The sequence below is a fragment of the Mytilus trossulus genome, unplaced genomic scaffold (assembly GCF_036588685.1).
Source record: "Mytilus trossulus isolate FHL-02 unplaced genomic scaffold, PNRI_Mtr1.1.1.hap1 h1tg000128l__unscaffolded, whole genome shotgun sequence".
In the NCBI taxonomy this organism is placed as follows: domain Eukaryota; kingdom Metazoa; phylum Mollusca; class Bivalvia; order Mytilida; family Mytilidae; genus Mytilus; species Mytilus trossulus.
Window position 1 is genome coordinate 2,730,622 of NW_026963301.1, and position 17,336 is coordinate 2,747,957.

The 17,336-nt window shown below is 33.5% G+C and overlaps 1 long non-coding RNA gene across 1 annotated transcript; it reads left to right on the forward strand.

Annotated features, from left to right (window-relative positions):
- The first annotated feature begins 12,257 nt into the window (after window positions 1-12,257).
- On the forward strand, window positions 12,258-17,292 carry LOC134700202 (uncharacterized). Its single transcript, XR_010103806.1, has 2 exons — window positions 12,258-12,448; window positions 15,990-17,292. It is a non-coding gene; the product is annotated as an uncharacterized LOC134700202 (long non-coding RNA).
- Window positions 17,293-17,336: the final 44 nt, after the last annotated feature.

The window sequence follows — 17,336 nt, forward strand, 5'->3', positions numbered from 1 at the left end:
ATACATATTCCTGCACATTTGTATTTACACTTTCTGCACATGCTGCAAGTGCACAAATATATGCTTATCCTATCAATTCTTTGTGAAATATGCACTAAATACCTTTTATTTGACAATAAAATATTGGTGACAACTAAGAGGAGGGTGGCATAAAATGCTTACAGCGATAGCGGCAATCGACAGCAATCTTCATGAATGTCATAACAGACCACACTCGGAGCCTTGTGCATAATTTTACTCCACATACCGGTATTCTATACCTGCGCAGGTTTTTATGTACAATAGAAATCGTTAAATTCACCCGCAGTAGTTTTATAGGAACACAGGATGATGGTCAACATATTAATGTATTGCCACCAGTTAACGAAGTGTGGAATTAGATTTCACCCAGGATTTTTTTTCATTTTAAGAAATAAAGATAGCGCAAGTCGTTCTCCTCTCGTTACCCTTATAGACGTCAGAAACTTGGAGCTACATGTAGACCAACAACAGAAAGAATATTATGCAAACAATTAACTTGTGATTATCGTTTGGGATTCGGGTATACGCGAAACAATCTATTATAACTGCTTTAGAAACTTTCAAAGTAAATATATACGTGCCTAGAGAAACACCCTAAACAAAAACCCCGTATGTACAGGTTGAGCGGATTTAGTACAGATTGCTTGTTTGTCATATGTATTTCATCCAGTGACAAGTATTTCATGCATTTTCAGGTTTTCATGACGAGGTTCATCTTGTGTTTTACACTATTGTCACAGTTTAAGTAGATGATGGACTTACAAACATGATTTACCCAAGCGCATTACAAGTATGTACTTGTGATCTAAAAGGCTGACTGGGGAATAGTTATGGGCACTTTGGTAATTTTCCGACCGGAGGTAAACCCTCTCCGAAGTGGTACATCTGTTGAGCTGTGTGGGATGTAAACGCTACCACGTCCAGTCAGAATGGGAACATAAGATGCAATGCCTCATAAAGAGAGAGCACCACTCTCTCTACACTTTACGAACCCTTGCAAAAACTCTACGAGGGGTCCGTAAATCGCCTGCTGCACGGCATCGTTTTTGTACTTTTCTAATATACTTTATTTTATCCAGTGCCAGTCCGAAATTCCGCGACATTACTCCGGACTGACTCCTTCCAGAACCAACCTGCAGTATTGGTACTTTGTGTTCATCCTGGACATTCATGAACTATTTGCAAGTGAACGTTAAGCAAACAATAATCATACAGTATCAATACGAGTGTCATTAAAACATTAGGGGGAATAGGAGGGGTCCTGATCCCGAAATCCCGGGCTTAAAAACATGAAATCCCGAAGTCCCGAATTTAAAATTACTAAAATCCCGACATCCCGAGATTAGGAAAAAAGATTTTTCGGATCCCGAAAGGGTCAATCCCGAAATCCCGAGCTTAAAAACAGCCGATCCCGGAGTCCCGATAAAGGTCCTATCCCCCCTCACACATGGGGCTCCAGAAAATTTTCAGGGCAGTTTCACCAGTACCAACTTTGAACCGTTCATTATTTATTGATAACTATAAAGACATGCATGAAAGACGCAACAACGCAAATATATAAGCTTACGTAGATGATTGGTGCTTTGTCAAACTGTATCATTTATACCGACGACGCCATTTTTAACTGGGGTATAAAAATATGGTCCCCTTCCGAGACAGTACAACCTGTACTGAAATTGGGTGTTCGTTTGGCTATGATGAATGTCTTAATTAGCCAACACGTTCGTTTAGATTTGTGACATTCAGTCCTATGACCCACATAGAGAGTGCCCTGCCATTTGCATGTTAAAAGAATTTGAATCACTATACACATGTACAACAACTCTTTGTGGAACAAATAAGTTGCATTTTCAAGGGCCAGTCAATCCCCCTACCACCACCATCTCAGCCCGATCAGATTTGATCATATGACGTTTTAACTGTATTTGTTGGCACTTATTAAAGTACATGTATACTTTATTAACCATAGGACGCTAGGAAAACAGCAATCATTCTAACTACACGTGCATGATTTAATCCATTTCTTATGTCTATCCTATTTCCTAATTTGAGTATAAATATGAAGGAACGTGCATGGGCTTTATATTTTAACGCTATTATATTCTTATATATATGCTGACAATTTAGAAATGACAAATGTTAAGAAAATCAAAAAGTTTTTGTGTTTCTAAATGCTGATAGATACTGACATTGGTAACATAATTTTGCATTTCACCAGAAATACTACATGTTCCACACTTTTTTTTCGAATGATCGTTCAATCGGACTAAACCATTCCGGGGATCGAAAAATCAAGACCACTGAGTTTGTCGGGGTTCTCGATATCCATCTCCTAGAGAACAATTCCAGATCGTTGGTTCTTCAGATTATTTTTGTGTGTGTGGTTTTCTTTTCTTCATGAAGATAAGACGGTATAAAACACATAAGTCAATATTTGAATGAAATTCATATCGATGGGTTTAGACTTTTTAAAAGATGCTTATAATATACAGAACGACAAATCCGTTAGATTTCGGCACACAGTAAAAAAAGCAAAGTCAGCTACATGTATTCAAGTCCCCGAAATGACAACTGTAAGTCAATTTAAAAGAGAAAACTAATGGCCTAATTTATGCAACAACAAAAAAAACGAACGAAAAACAAATATATATAACCACTGAATTACACGCTCCTGACTTCGGACATGCAGGTACATACATAATTTGGCAATGTTGAACATGTTAGCGGCAATCCAACCCTCCCCGAACCTAGGACAGTGGTGCAACAGTACATTGAGTGTGACTATTTGTTGTAAAGTGGAAGTTTTAAAAAGAATGCTAAATACAAAATACCCTCAAGAGTGTGTCAACAATACAACATAGTATAGGTTGCTGTACGCATGTAATGGTTATAAATTATTTTTTTAAACCTGAATATTAGTTTACATCGTGATATCAAATAGACATAGGAAGATATGGTGTGAGTGCCAATGAGACCATTCTCCATCCAAATAACAATCTTAAAAAGTAAACCATTATAGGTCAATGTGCGACCTTCAACACGGAGCCTTGGTTCACAACGAAAAACAAGCTATAAAGGGCCCAAAAAATACTTGTGTAAAACAATTCAAACGGGAAAACCAACGTTCAAAGCATACTTTAACACATGCAAAATTAATTGAAAACGTGCATCAACGAAGCGTAGTATAAAAAAAGTGTAATGACGAAGAACCGTACACAGCTGTATGAAAATAAAGACACTTTAAAACGTGTATTAAGATACCATTTTACCCCTATATCTTTATAAGTATGGTACTTTTGAACAATGAAATTTTAAAAATGTACGTTTTAAAAACTATGAGACACGATAAACAGAAGGTTTTTAATAATTATAAAAATACCCAGCCTGCTTTAATCAGTGGCATTGTTTTTTTAATGTTTGCCTATAAAATGTCACATATTTGAAACCCGTTGTACTAGTTGTAGTTAGAATTGAGTATTGTGACAAAGAATATATTGGAGCAAAATATCCCAAAAATAGATATATTAGATTTGTTTAAAAGTTATTATATGCACTCTTCACTATCTGAACTCATTGGTACGCGGTGTTTGATTCGAACGCGTTAACGTCCGAATTTATGTGTTTCGAGGCTATTTTTAAATACGGGGTGAATATGGTTAAGTTGACGGATTTGTGTTTTGATCCTTGTCACAGATCATATTTTTGATTTATATGATAAGGCAGCAACCATTTATTTGATTTTCTAGGGGGGGGGGGGGGGGGGCTTTGGGGTTTTTTTTGGGAAAAAAACAGTTTGTTTCCAGTTTTTGGTGAAAAAAATAATTTGTTTTGGACCCTGAGAAAAAAAAATTGTTTGTTTCACCCTCAGCTTCCACTATATGTAATGCTAAAATTGAAAGAAAATAATTGTTTTCGGTTTGTCGCTTAAAAAATAGATTGTTCTTCGTCGAAGGCGAAAAAAAAAAGTTTCTACAGAAAAAAAACCATCCCCCAACTAGAAAATCAAATGGTTGCTGCCTTATAGCATTATTTGATTTTGATATACAACCAAAAACTTTGTTTTCAAGTTACTATTGAAAGTCTCTCTTGAATTAAAGTATGTTTTATTTTTATAAATTTACTTGTATATTTGGCGCAAATAAAAAGTTTTATTTTGGCGCAAATGAAATCTAGGTTGTGTCGTAAATGAAAGATTATTTTGGGGCAAATAAAATGCGAATTGGCGCAAAAGTAAAGCACCACTTAAGATAAAACACATTTGTTTTCATTGTTTATGATTTTTATCAAGTGAAACAGGCTGGGTTAATTATCCAAGGCTGAACTCTCGATGAATCAAGGCACTGCAATTTTAATCTGAACTAGTTTACGACCACACCAATTGCAACAATACCAAAGATCAGATGTATCGATAACCAAATCTTACAGGGATTTCTCATTTTAACTGTTTAAAAATAGAAAGTAATATAGATAAAACATTTCCGAAAAGATACCTTTCCTATATCTGTATTATGAATATTCTTTGTACAGTGCACCATACCATATGTATTTGTCACGTTTTGTAGATTTTAAAATAATAATCTTTTTTTAACATTATTATAAAAAAATAAAGATGTGACGTGATTGCCTATGAGAAAACCAGCAATTGAAATTTATTATTTAAAGAACCTTCAATAACGAAGAAAACCGAAACCGTACTGTAAGGGATAAAATGGTTGTCGTCTGTTTATGTGGTTCATAATTTTCTCGATTTTTATATATATTTAACAGTGGCGGATCCAGAATTGTTCATAAGTGGGGGCCCACTGACTGACCTAAGAGGGAGGCCCGCTCCAGTCACGCTTTAGTGATTCCCTATATAAGCAACCAATGTTTTTCCCAAAAAGGGGAGGCAACCTGGGCCCCTTCCTAAATCCGCCTCTGGATTAGACCGTTGTATTTTTCCTTTGAATGGTTTTACACTAGTACTTTTTGTTAGTATAATAGTCCTATCATGAATTGTTATATACCATTTTATTAATGTAAATTTAAAAGCGTTAGCATTTCTCTACAAGTCTTTCCCTTTAAGCATTAACGTCGGATTTAGGGAGCAGGGGACCAGGGTCCTCCCTTATTGAGCTTCGAAATTAATAAATGTATTAATGCATAGACTTTTTTACAAGTATCACTTCCAATGTTGGCTTTACACGCCCAACCTCCCTTTTACAAAAAAAATTAGATCAGCACGATCTAAGCATGGGTTTCACTGAATGATAGGAGAAGGTTAAGAAAGACCAATATATGCATCCCGCTAACATGTTTAACCCCGCCACATTATTTATGTATGTGTCTGTCCCCAGTCAGGAACCTGTAATTCAGTGGTTGTCGTTTGTTTAGGTGTTACTTATTTGTTTTTCGTCCATTTTTTTTACATAAATAAGGCCGTTAGTTTTCTCGTTTGAATTGTTTTACATTGTCTTATCGGGGCTTTTTATAGCTGACTATGCGGTATGGGCTTTGCTCATTATTGAAGGCCGATCGGTGACCTTAAGTTATTAATGTTTGTGTCATTTTGGTCTTTTGTAGATAGATGTCTCATTGGCAATGATACCACACCTTCTTTTTTATGTAGTAAAACATGTCAGGAAAACTAACCGTAATCAATTCCAATATATAAAATTATAATTCTTCTAAATAACACCCCAACAATTTTAGACCTGCAAAGCGAATGCACATTTTTATTCTTCCCTGGCTGGGATTCGAACTGACATGCTAAAGAGATATCGTGCTACCAAATCGCCTTGCGCTAGACCACTCGAGCACTTAGGCTCGACAAAAATCAAGCTTTTGGTTGCCGAGTGTTACCTTTTCTCGTCTGTTTTTATCTAGCGTCGTAACAAAAAACATGAGCCCTCGTGAAATATGAATATTCTAATCTTTGTTGAACAAATCTTTATATCTACCTGAGGCACGGGAAATACATGTATAATATATACTAGGCATAAATATGGAATATAAAAAATCAGCTGAATTATCTATCGTAGAGGATCTTGAAAATTAATGTAGGATGCAGTCACATAAATAATTATAGTATAAACTACGTCTGAGCCTATTATATATAGTATTGTTTCTATGACACATGTACAGGTCCGTTGGTTAGTGTAAGAATTTTTTAAGGTTTATGTACCCTTCTGTAGCCATTTTTGTACGAATTTTTTCAAACCTCAATTGTATCAAAACTACAGATATAATGAATAATAGAGATAGGCCATTTAGTACATATTCCTAGGGGAAACTTGATGCAAAGCATTATTTTTTACTGTTTCATTGCATTTGATAGAAAAAGAGGACTTTGTGGCAAATAAATCAAGATTTTTATAGAAAATCCACATCCTTTAATACAGAGATTTTTGTTATAAAATTTGAAACATAAATTACTCACTTGATTTTTTACGATGTGCTAGTGTTTATTTTTAACAAAAAGTTCAAAGCAACCTGTAAATTCCAAAACACCTCGTGCTGAGTCACTAAAGTCGAGCGCACCCTAAAAGGTGTACTTGATTTTGGCCATATTTATATTTGTTTTAATCAATAACTACATTTATAAACTTGTTTTAATGAAATTATTGATAGCACTGCATGCAATAATCCTATATCTATCAGTCATCAAATTGCCAAATATGAAAGTACAAGGATAAAGGCTGTGGATTTTCTATAAAAATCTTGATTTATTTGCCACAAAGTCCTCTTTTTCTATTAAATGCAATGGAACAGTAAAAATAATGCTTTGCATCAAGTTTCCTCTTGGAGTATGTACACAATGGCCTATCTCTATAATTCATTATATCTGTAGTTTTGATACAATTGAAGTTTAAAAAGTTTGTTCAAAAATGGCTACAGAAGGGTACATAAACCTTAAACGATTTTATACAAAACTACAAAAAAAAAATATCATATCTGATCGTTTGAGATATCGAGGGAAAATATATTCTTTTTGATAACTCTATCGCATTGTTATTTCCATCTTTCATTATTTATCAAAATAGATGTTGTATATGCATTTACTGCAGTAGTCAAAGTATTCATGACGACAAACGCATCAAACACTGGTTTGATTAACTTGGAAGGTAGATAACTATTGAACCGGTTTACCCACTGTTAAAAAAATAGACTGATCTTCTTCTAACTAGTTAAATTTTAGTTTCTATTTCAAACAAGACGGCACACACATGTCGAGGTCAGGTGAACTCTGACGGACATCGGCGGAGGACTTTTTAGCGCATTGAAAGGAAATTTGAGAGAGAAAAATCGGACGTTTTAGCGCCAAAGTAGAACCCATTTTAACGTCTGGTTTTTAACCCATTTTAGAGAAAAAATTTAGAATCTATGATGTCTTTCAAAATACAGCACTAACAGTCTAAAAAATTTAATCAAATGTTAAAAGTTCGTTCTAGCCTGGAATTTATATCCTAGAGAACGTACATAATAGGCTCCGGATAAACCCCATGTACACAATTGTTGAATTGCATTAGGAACTGTTCTTTCTCTTTATCTTGTCTAGATTAATGTGGTGCATATTTGTCTATACTTCGTATTTTTATATATGCTATTCCTTGCAATTTGATAAAAGTATATTAAAAAAAGTAAATAGCTGGATGATAACTAAATAGTTGTTCATTATAATGTCATGGAACGACTCAGATCCATTATTAATTCGCTTTGAAGTACACTGAACTTCTGCCCAAAGCTTAGCGAGTATTATCTAACCAGGTAAGTAAGTTTTCGCTAAAATGGACTATCGAAAATACAGGTGAACGGATTAATCCCGCTCTAAAATGGGCTCTATTGTCTCCTTGTAGTTCAATTGTTTCGCTAATATGTCCTGCGCCCACACCCACCCGACGGACATATAGACATTGTAAGGAAACCATATACCAATTATAATTCTTCTTTTTCTCATGATACCGTAAATGACTAATTTACATGACAACTTTGTTAAGTAGTTGCTGAAACATGAAAAAATATGTCTAGGACAATGTATGGACACATGACAGATGACTTCGTAACATAATGTACATGTATCTGTTTACCAGATATGAAGCATCCATGTCTTCTTCCTGCTAAATTATATATGTTTCATAAAAATAGTTTACCTCATTACCACCACCGCCGTTTCTTGTTTGTTCTTTCGGTAGATGTTATAATTATCTCATATTTTCAGACATTTTTAGCTATGTCTACTTTAAAACTACCTTTTAGTCGTTAAGTCAACGAAAAACGTCATTGGACATTTTTCTTATTCCAGCTTAATATGTAGCCACCGAGTCAAACGAAATTCGACAAAAGAACGGCTTTAATCTAACCAAGAACTGACACACTTCGTTGCTTCTGCCAAGTTTCGGGTAGACCAGAGAATAATAAATAGGATCACTATACATAAGAGATAAAACAGTTGTTCAAAAATGTAACGTTGGACATCCGTTTTTTCATATAGCTTTTGTTGTTTTAATCCTCAAATATACTATATATTACTAAGCATATGACCAAGACCTATAAGAACATAAAGGAAAACATATACTGAATTAGTTTTTATAGTGGTTAGTGTTTGTTAACATTTTATTTTGTTTTGCGGAGGAAATTTCGAAGATTCTGTTTTAAATTATAAGAGTTGTAGGAACAGCGTGCGTGACGTTAGTAGGTCCAGGAAAGAACCTTTTTTGGCCCCAAAATGTAGCAGTTTTATAAAATTGATAATATGTAAACTTTTAGTTATTTATTGAACAGTAGTGTGCTTCTGCTACATAAATGTGGGCTTTTTTTTTAAATATACAATGAACATATATCGGGTACTGCATGGCACCTGAAATTTGTGCTAAATTACTCGGAATTCTTCATGCAATTCCTACATTTTAGTTAAATTTTAGACGGTTTTCGTGTAAAACGAAAATGGCCGCATTCGTGTTCATCCATAATATTGAAATGGAAGTTGTATTTTATGACAATACATAACATATATAAAGGTTGAGGATGAACACGGATGCGGCCACTTTCATTTTTGCCAAAAACCATCCAAAAGTGACATTTTTCTGCATATTTGGTTGATTTTTCATACATAGTATTTGAGCTTGAATCGGGTAGTTTTTAATGACTTAATCAGTTCAAATCTTTCACATAAACTAATTGATTCAAATGAAATAGACACTGAAGTGTTTAAAAAATGGTCAAAATCATTTGTCAGATGAACCTGAAATATGAGGCCAAAATCGGCCCTTACCGGACCTACTCCTTTGTTGGAACAACGACTATTAACGAGTAATGTAACCCCCTTAGAAATTCCTTGCTACGAACTTTGTTAAATCAAAATGTGCGGATCTAATTCCATTATTATGGATAATTACCATTAAACACGTATAATTTGACAAGAAATAAATATAGAACGAAGTGAAAATTATCAATAGATCAATAGTTGCAATTTATATAAATGACTGAAATCTTCATTTTTGTTATTTAACCTCTTTATACGACTGCAAAAATGTATTATTCTATCATGATCATGAATATCCTGATTTTTTTCATCATATGTGAAATATTCCCTATAGTGACCGAACCCAACTTGCTTATAGAAATATGTTCACCATGAATTGTCTCGAGGATCTGGCCATAAAATCTGTGTCGAGGTCGGATCATGACTTTTGTTTAGATGCCGTTTAAGTAATTTATATACATATAAAAAAGAAGATGTAGTGCGATAGCCATTGAGACAACTCTTCACAAGAGACCCAATGACACAGCAAATAAAACAAATATAGGTCACCGCACGGCCTTCAACAATGAAAAACGCCCATACCGCATAGTCAGCTAGAAATCACAAATGTAAACTAATTCAAACCAGAATATAGCCGGTTACTGTACAGTGTGAGGTTATAACCTACATTCGGTTGTAGCTTTAGACTCCCGTTGAAGTGAGTATAGTAGTACGCACTTGTTTCTGTCAATATTGCCCCTTTATCAATTAAACAATTAATGGTTACAGTTAAAACCAACATCAAGTCTTTATTCTTGATCTTTACATACATTTTCAATATATTAAAACAAAAACGAATGATCGTATTTTTTTGGATTCACGGGAGCTCGTTCGAAAACTGAAAGATTTGCATACGATTTCAAGAAGAATGTTTGTATACAGACTACAAAGTCAGACAGCGGTAAACATAGAAGATGAAAAGACAAAAGGTAGGTATGTATGTATACTTTTCTACATTGGTTAGAGGTAAAGGGGGAGGGTTGAGATCTCACAAACATGTTTAACCCCGCCGCATTTTTGCGCCTGTCACAAGTCAGGAGCCTCTGGCCTTTGTTAGTCTTGTATTATTTTAGTTTCTGGTGTACAATTTGGAAATTAGTATGGCGTTCATTATAACTGAACTAGTATATATTTGTTTAGGGGCCAGCAGAAGGACGCCTCCGGGTGCGGGAATTTCTCGCTAAATTGAAGACCTGTTGGTGACCTTCTGCTGTTGTCTTTTTATTTGGTCGGGTTGTTGTCTCTTTGACACATTCCCCATTTCCATTCTCAATTTATAGAGTATACTTTAAAACTTTAAAACATTTTTGTTTTGTTTAAGGAACCGCTTTGATCTTCAACACGTCGGTTGTCTCGTAATTCTTTTCGTGTGCGTGCAATATCACGCCTTAAAAAAGTCGTAAAGGGTGGGTGGGGTGGGGTGATTTATGATTTACATGCAGTTCATCGAATTAATAAAAAATTATCAAATCATACCACATTTCTAGTCTAGTTCTACGGTCTACATCTCGAGTCCATTAAAGCATAAAGGGGAGGGACATTTTTTATGTTTTTCTTGGGGGGGATTTATAATTTTACCTGTTTCTGATCTTATAAAAATATGCAGTTCATCGAATCAATAAAAACTAATTTAATCCTACCACATGTCTTTTTTTTTTATTTATCTAAAATTTGCCTAAATGATCTGTGTATTTTTCTTCCTTCCAAGTCACCGATCTTAAAGTTTGCTTAGTACTTCATGCATTACTTAAAAACATCATGGGTACAATTTCATCAAGAAAAACTTTAACCTTTTTGTATAAAAGAAGACAATGAAATGTTTTCCCTGATTCAGTTCCACAAACATGTATTTGCTTATTTTGTACACAAAATTTTAAGTTGTAAATTTATATCGGTTTACATAAAAATTTAATCAGGTTTTCTAAATGTAGAAGATAAATGTTTACGTCATATAGACAAAGTGTAGTCCAACCGTCAAATGAAATATTCAGGAAATGACAAAAAAGTAACATAAACACGGGTCCAACGTAAATTCTGTGGTAATCTTCAGAAGAATTGATGTTGTGAGTCAAATTTATATGAGAGTGAAAGTAATTCAGCCAGAAACCCAACAGCACAAAACCAAAAAAGTCATCGCAAGCGATGTTGATATGGATACGATTTTAAACAAACAACCCATGGAACAGAGTCCCAATAATGACAATACACAAGCGCAAGTTTAATTCACTAAAAGTGAAAAGAAAGTTGTGAATATGTTTATTGTATCTGCCACTCAGTTTTTTCGGAGATGATAGCTCAATTTCGTTATATATATAAATGTCCTAAATTTGACATTTTCTGAACAAATCTGAAGCGACATTTATGTGTTTGTCCTATCCAAGGAAACGAACGACCTGAGATGCTTTGATATTTTTTTTGATTTTTTTTGGGGGGGGGAAGGAGGGGAGAGAGTGGTGGTATTGAAATGCTGTGAATTTTTACTTAAAAAACTGCACAATAAGCCAGCTTAGAAACTGGAATCCTCTTCAAAACCGTGCTATTTAAATTATGAGTTTACGTTCTGTCTATAAATCTCAAGAGTTTCAAAGTATAATTGGGAAAATTGTATTTAGTTAAATAACAATAAAACCAACGATTTTATCACATAATTTGATATAACTTTTCATAAGACATAGTTTTATTAATATTGCTTAAGATACATTAACATCATAAATAACTTAGTATAGATTAGTAATAACTCAGTCTGAATCTCCGTTCATTTTTATTTTACAATATTTAAAGCTGAATCAGAAATTTTTATTAAAGTGACCTTGTTATTATCTTAACATGGATCTTGTAGAGTTGCTCTTGACCTCATTAAGGTTTGGTCATTCATCGAAATTCCGTAACACCTATCCCAATGTTCGCAACTGTAATAAATCATAAGTTGGGGTGCAAAGGTTAAGGTTATCAAATGTAACCTACCAGGTATTTGTAAACAAGATTCCGCGCTTAAAAATTTGACAGGAAGACGTTCAGTTAAAATATAAATACAGACATAGGTCTTCATTTGGCAGTTTCCTTTTCTACACAAAATGAGCAAAGTTAGATGTGTATTCGTCGTTGGGGACATACCACACCTGTCCTTGCGCTAGTTCTCTGAAATAGGTAAGAATTCAACAATCCTTATTTTATATCTCAAAACTTGTTTTAAGGACACTGAGTTTCTTTAATTTCTGAGACGTTAGATTTATAAAACACATGTAGACTTAAAGGCGTAATGTAGCACGCACACGAAAAGAATTTATACGAGACAACCGACGTGTTGGAGATCAAAGAGGTTCTTTAAAAAAACACCTATACAGACCATTTGTCACATATTATATTTCAGGACCCGTATTTCATATGAACACAAAAAGTATAGGATATTTCATTTTGAAAAATCTCTGTTGCCATGTGATTACGCTGTTTGAAAAGCGCGCTTTATTTATAAACCAGATGATACACTCCAACCAGTAATGAGATTTTAAAATACAAGGCAAAACAAAGTCAATTAAAGAAATCTCTCAAAAAACTGAAAAAGGAATTTTGAATATCAAATCAATACTCGACGGACAAATTTAGGGAATGAAATCTGAACTTTTGGCAATGATATTGTACGTATGTATCGAATACAGTAAATTATAAGCCTTTCACGGATACTGTGGTTATACTGTAATGAGATGCGCAGACAGATTTTTTATGATGATATAATCAAAGAAAAAACTTTGACGGAGGAAGGATAAAATCTAGGACGTTTTCCCAAAATTGACAAAGATCTTTATCGGACAGGATAGTCGCTGCATCGAAGTAAATTCATTGTTTCCTTTTTCACAGTTGATAATCAGCAAGAATATGTGATCATTATTAGTAATAAAAACAACTCCTCATCAGATATCCTATAAATAGTACGGGAAAGTCCAAGTCAGTGAATTAATATCATAAACTTTGGGTTACATTTTGTCTCTGCAGGTCTTTCAGACAATAAATTCAAATAAAAAAATAACTCGTCTTTTCTAGCCCCAAAAAAAGTTTTCACAGCGAACGGTAAAATACTGCTTTTGGGACAAGCGGCGTATCTAAGGTGGTGGAACCCCCTTTTTGACGATGAATGCGTCTGAATAGGTAAACATAATGCTCTTTCCCCCACCCCCCCCCCCCCCCATCCTGGGTTTGAACCCGGGCCCTTTTAAAAATGGCTGGACCCAAATTATATCAAAATTACAGAAAGGACCTGCCAAGCTCTATGTAAAAATATGGACAATTCTTTAATAAAAATGGGGGGGGGGGGTCTTTTTTGCTTAGGTTGATTAGGTACTTTCATACTTTGTGTTAACTGGTATTAAGAAAATATGTGTGTTGTTAACTGTTATTCAAATTATCAAATAACAATTAAGGAATTTTTATCAATGCTGGATCTCCTTGGTTTTTTTCGATCGATATAAAGTATTTTGCCCTATATTGACCCCATTTTCTTATATTAGGTAAAAATCATTAATCAATTATATAAGTCGTACTGAGATTTCTTCCGGCAACACTGACATCTTAATCCAGCCTTCTATTTCGTCAGCGTTAGCTTATACTGGATCTATGGTTAAACAGTGGCCCAGGATCACAGGTTATAGCAATCAGTGAGCCAGGACCCGAGGCTACGACAAATCATACAATCTAATAGGGTAGCGAATTCAGTTTCTGCAGAGGTTAACCGCTTGTCGAGGTTTAAATTTTCGCACCTTCTATGCAGGATCAAAAGTCAAACATATATTGTTTGCAATTAAGTGACAATTTTGATTTTTTACATTTTTATCATTGTCAATAAAAATTTTGTTATTTCATTATTTTAATAAATATTTGAATGATTGAAAGTTGTGACCTCAGTTTACATGGTTTACAACAATTTAACATTTATTGTTGCAATTTTCATTAATCATGTTGATGCAAATTCATTTCCGGAATTTTCGATTCTTTAATATGAAATAAATATATAGAAAGTTGTCCTTATGTTATATGTTAACCGGACTTTAACCAAATGCCTTTGATTTATGTTAACAAAAAACCTGGGATATGCACCTTACTGTCTAAACATGAACCAATTGTGAACTTGTGATACATGTTTTGATAATTTGCAAACAAAGAGTCTAGTTCTACGGTCTACATCTCGGGTCCATTAAAGCATAAAAGTGGGGACACTTTTTTATGTTTTTCTTTGGGGGGAGATAATTTATAATTTTACCTGTTTCTGATCTTATTAAAATATGCAGTATATTGAATCAATAAAAACTTATTTAATCATACCACATCTGTTTTTTTTTTATTTATCTAAAATATGCCTAAATGATCTGTGTACTTTTCTTCCTTCAAAGTCATCGATCTTAAAGTTAGCTAGGTACTTGACGCATTACTAAATAAACAGCTGCGCTATGAGCTCATGATACGCCCGTCGTTTTATGCAATAATCATAATTCTAATATGACGTCCTTATTACGCTTTGTAAACAAAGCCGTGTTCCAAAGAGCATAAAAAAATATGTTTGACACATGCGCACGAACTTACTGTGTATATTAACGTTATTCCCATCGTTATCCTTTAAATTGTACACATTTAAGCAGCAAGCATAAACTTTTATTGTGTATTTTTTATAAAACAACATATATTTACCCTGCCCATAGTTTTTAAACTTATCTAATATGAAATGTAATGCACAGACTCCTCGGGGAGGAAACGGGAAAAGCCAAACATTTTTACGGTATTTTCGTACGCTTCGACCTATAAAAACACTGTATTTGTCCTATTAGAATAGAAATAATTCCTTCGTGTCATATTTACTCTATGCTCATTTTAACATGGGTAGGCATTATATTTGACCACATTTTACACCTCGCTATCGCTCAGTATAAAATATCGACAAATGTAATACCTACCCATGTTAAAATGAGCATAGAGCATGACACGAAGGAATCATTTCTTAAATAGTTTCTGAGATACAGCGTGACATGTGAAAACACACCTTTTCTTAACATACTTTTTTAATACTAAAAACTCAATAACTCATAATTAAAGTTTTGAAGCATCACCAAAAAGAATACAGAACTTAAGATTAATATAACTAAGAAGTGGGCAAAGTTTTAAACAATAATCATAAATTGTTTTTTTTTTAGATACGGCGCTACATTTGAACCCCCTCCCCCCTTAAAAAAACAAACTCAATATCTCTAAATTAATATTTCGAATCAAAACCAAAAAGTATACAGATCTTTGGATTAATATAATGTAGACCGAAAAGTTATCAATTATTTCCCTTTAATTTCTCAAATTAAAAAAAAACAAAAAAACGTATGAAGTTCTTAGATTGGTCATATTCAGGTGCAAATTTTTATGTAAGTATTTGTTCCTTCTTCAGTGAATATAAAAGAAGAATATTGTGGTTCATCTCTAACTCTAAGCCAAATGTCAATTTTATTTGATGTAAACATGGTTAAGTGTGTCACCTTAAAACAACCTATCCAAATTCTAATAATTATTTTTAAAGCTTAATTTTACTTGCATTTAATAAATGAACATGATAAAGGTATAGATATTCATATGTAAAGATAACTAGTATCTTTATAGTCGTGAATTGTAAAATATATGCACAAATAACATCAAATTTAAAGATAAAATTTCTTTGTAGGTAGAAGAAGCTTTATCAGCAATGGACAACTTAGAGTCATCAAAGGCATCAGGATAATTATAATTTAGCACGCCAGACGCTCGTTTCGTCTACATAAGACTCATCAGTGAATCTCATACGAAAACATTTATAAAGCCAACCAAGCACAAAGTTAATGAACATTGAGGATCCGAAATTCCAAACAGTTGTGCCAAATACGGCCAAGGCAACCTAGAAGTTAAGATTGACAATTAATTGAGAATAAAATAATATAGAGAGCAAGATAAATAAGAGAAGAAAATATTTAATCATAGTTACAGTTTTTTTTTATAAATAGCAGCCTCACTAATCATAACGAAAAAGACAGTTTATCACAAGCATTACTACTGGTCAATCGATCTTGACCCAGTCGTGGCTATATATTTCTGTTTTACTATCAACGCTACTGATATTGGGATTGTCTATATAAGACTGTTTCTAAAAAGAATATGTTGCTGATTATGATAGAAGTACACCTCCTATTAGTAATAACATCAGAAGATTACCTTACTACGCTTAAAGAAGTTTTCAAGGAATAATAAACAGTCAAAAGAAATATAGACCAACTGTTTTGATGTCTGAAAACTACAAGATCACTTATTAAACACCTATGGTGTGGATACAAACAGGGAAAATACCATAATGTATAAGACAGAACGATAATATTATGTGACTGAATTCAGTCATAGACTTAGATTTAAAATGTGTTTGTATATATTGTATAGATATTTCTACTGCACAAACCATGTACTTTATAATGTCAATGAATAGTGGTGCCAGTGACTGAATTCAGTCAAGATTTTCGTTATTGTTAACATTAATATGTATATTTAGAATCAACTTGGAATTTTTTTTCTATAATACTATAATCTAGTTTTGAAAAAAGGAAGATGATTCTTGATGTTTAATTGTAAATTGACTGAATTCAGTCAACAGTTTTCTTATGCACTTCTGTAAAAACTGTATATACCCCTCAGAGCATTTAACTTGTTGTGTAGGATATTGCACACACCCAACTGCTACCAATCTCTAATTTTTAATGTATTATCAATTGAATATTCAAATAAATTAAGATGAAAGTAGAAGTGCAAGATGACTGAATTCAGTCATGACTATGGTGTCACATATGCAGTTTTTATTCATACAGATAACTGGGACAAACAGATTTTCATTAAAAAAAATAGTCACAATTTAACAGTTTGAATAAAACGTATATTCTCATTTATTTTGTTTTTGAACATGCTAAATAAAAGCTTCAGATTACACAAATGGAAGCAAGTACCCATTGTGCCTAATATATTTTTCCAAACAGAGACCGAAACTAGACTA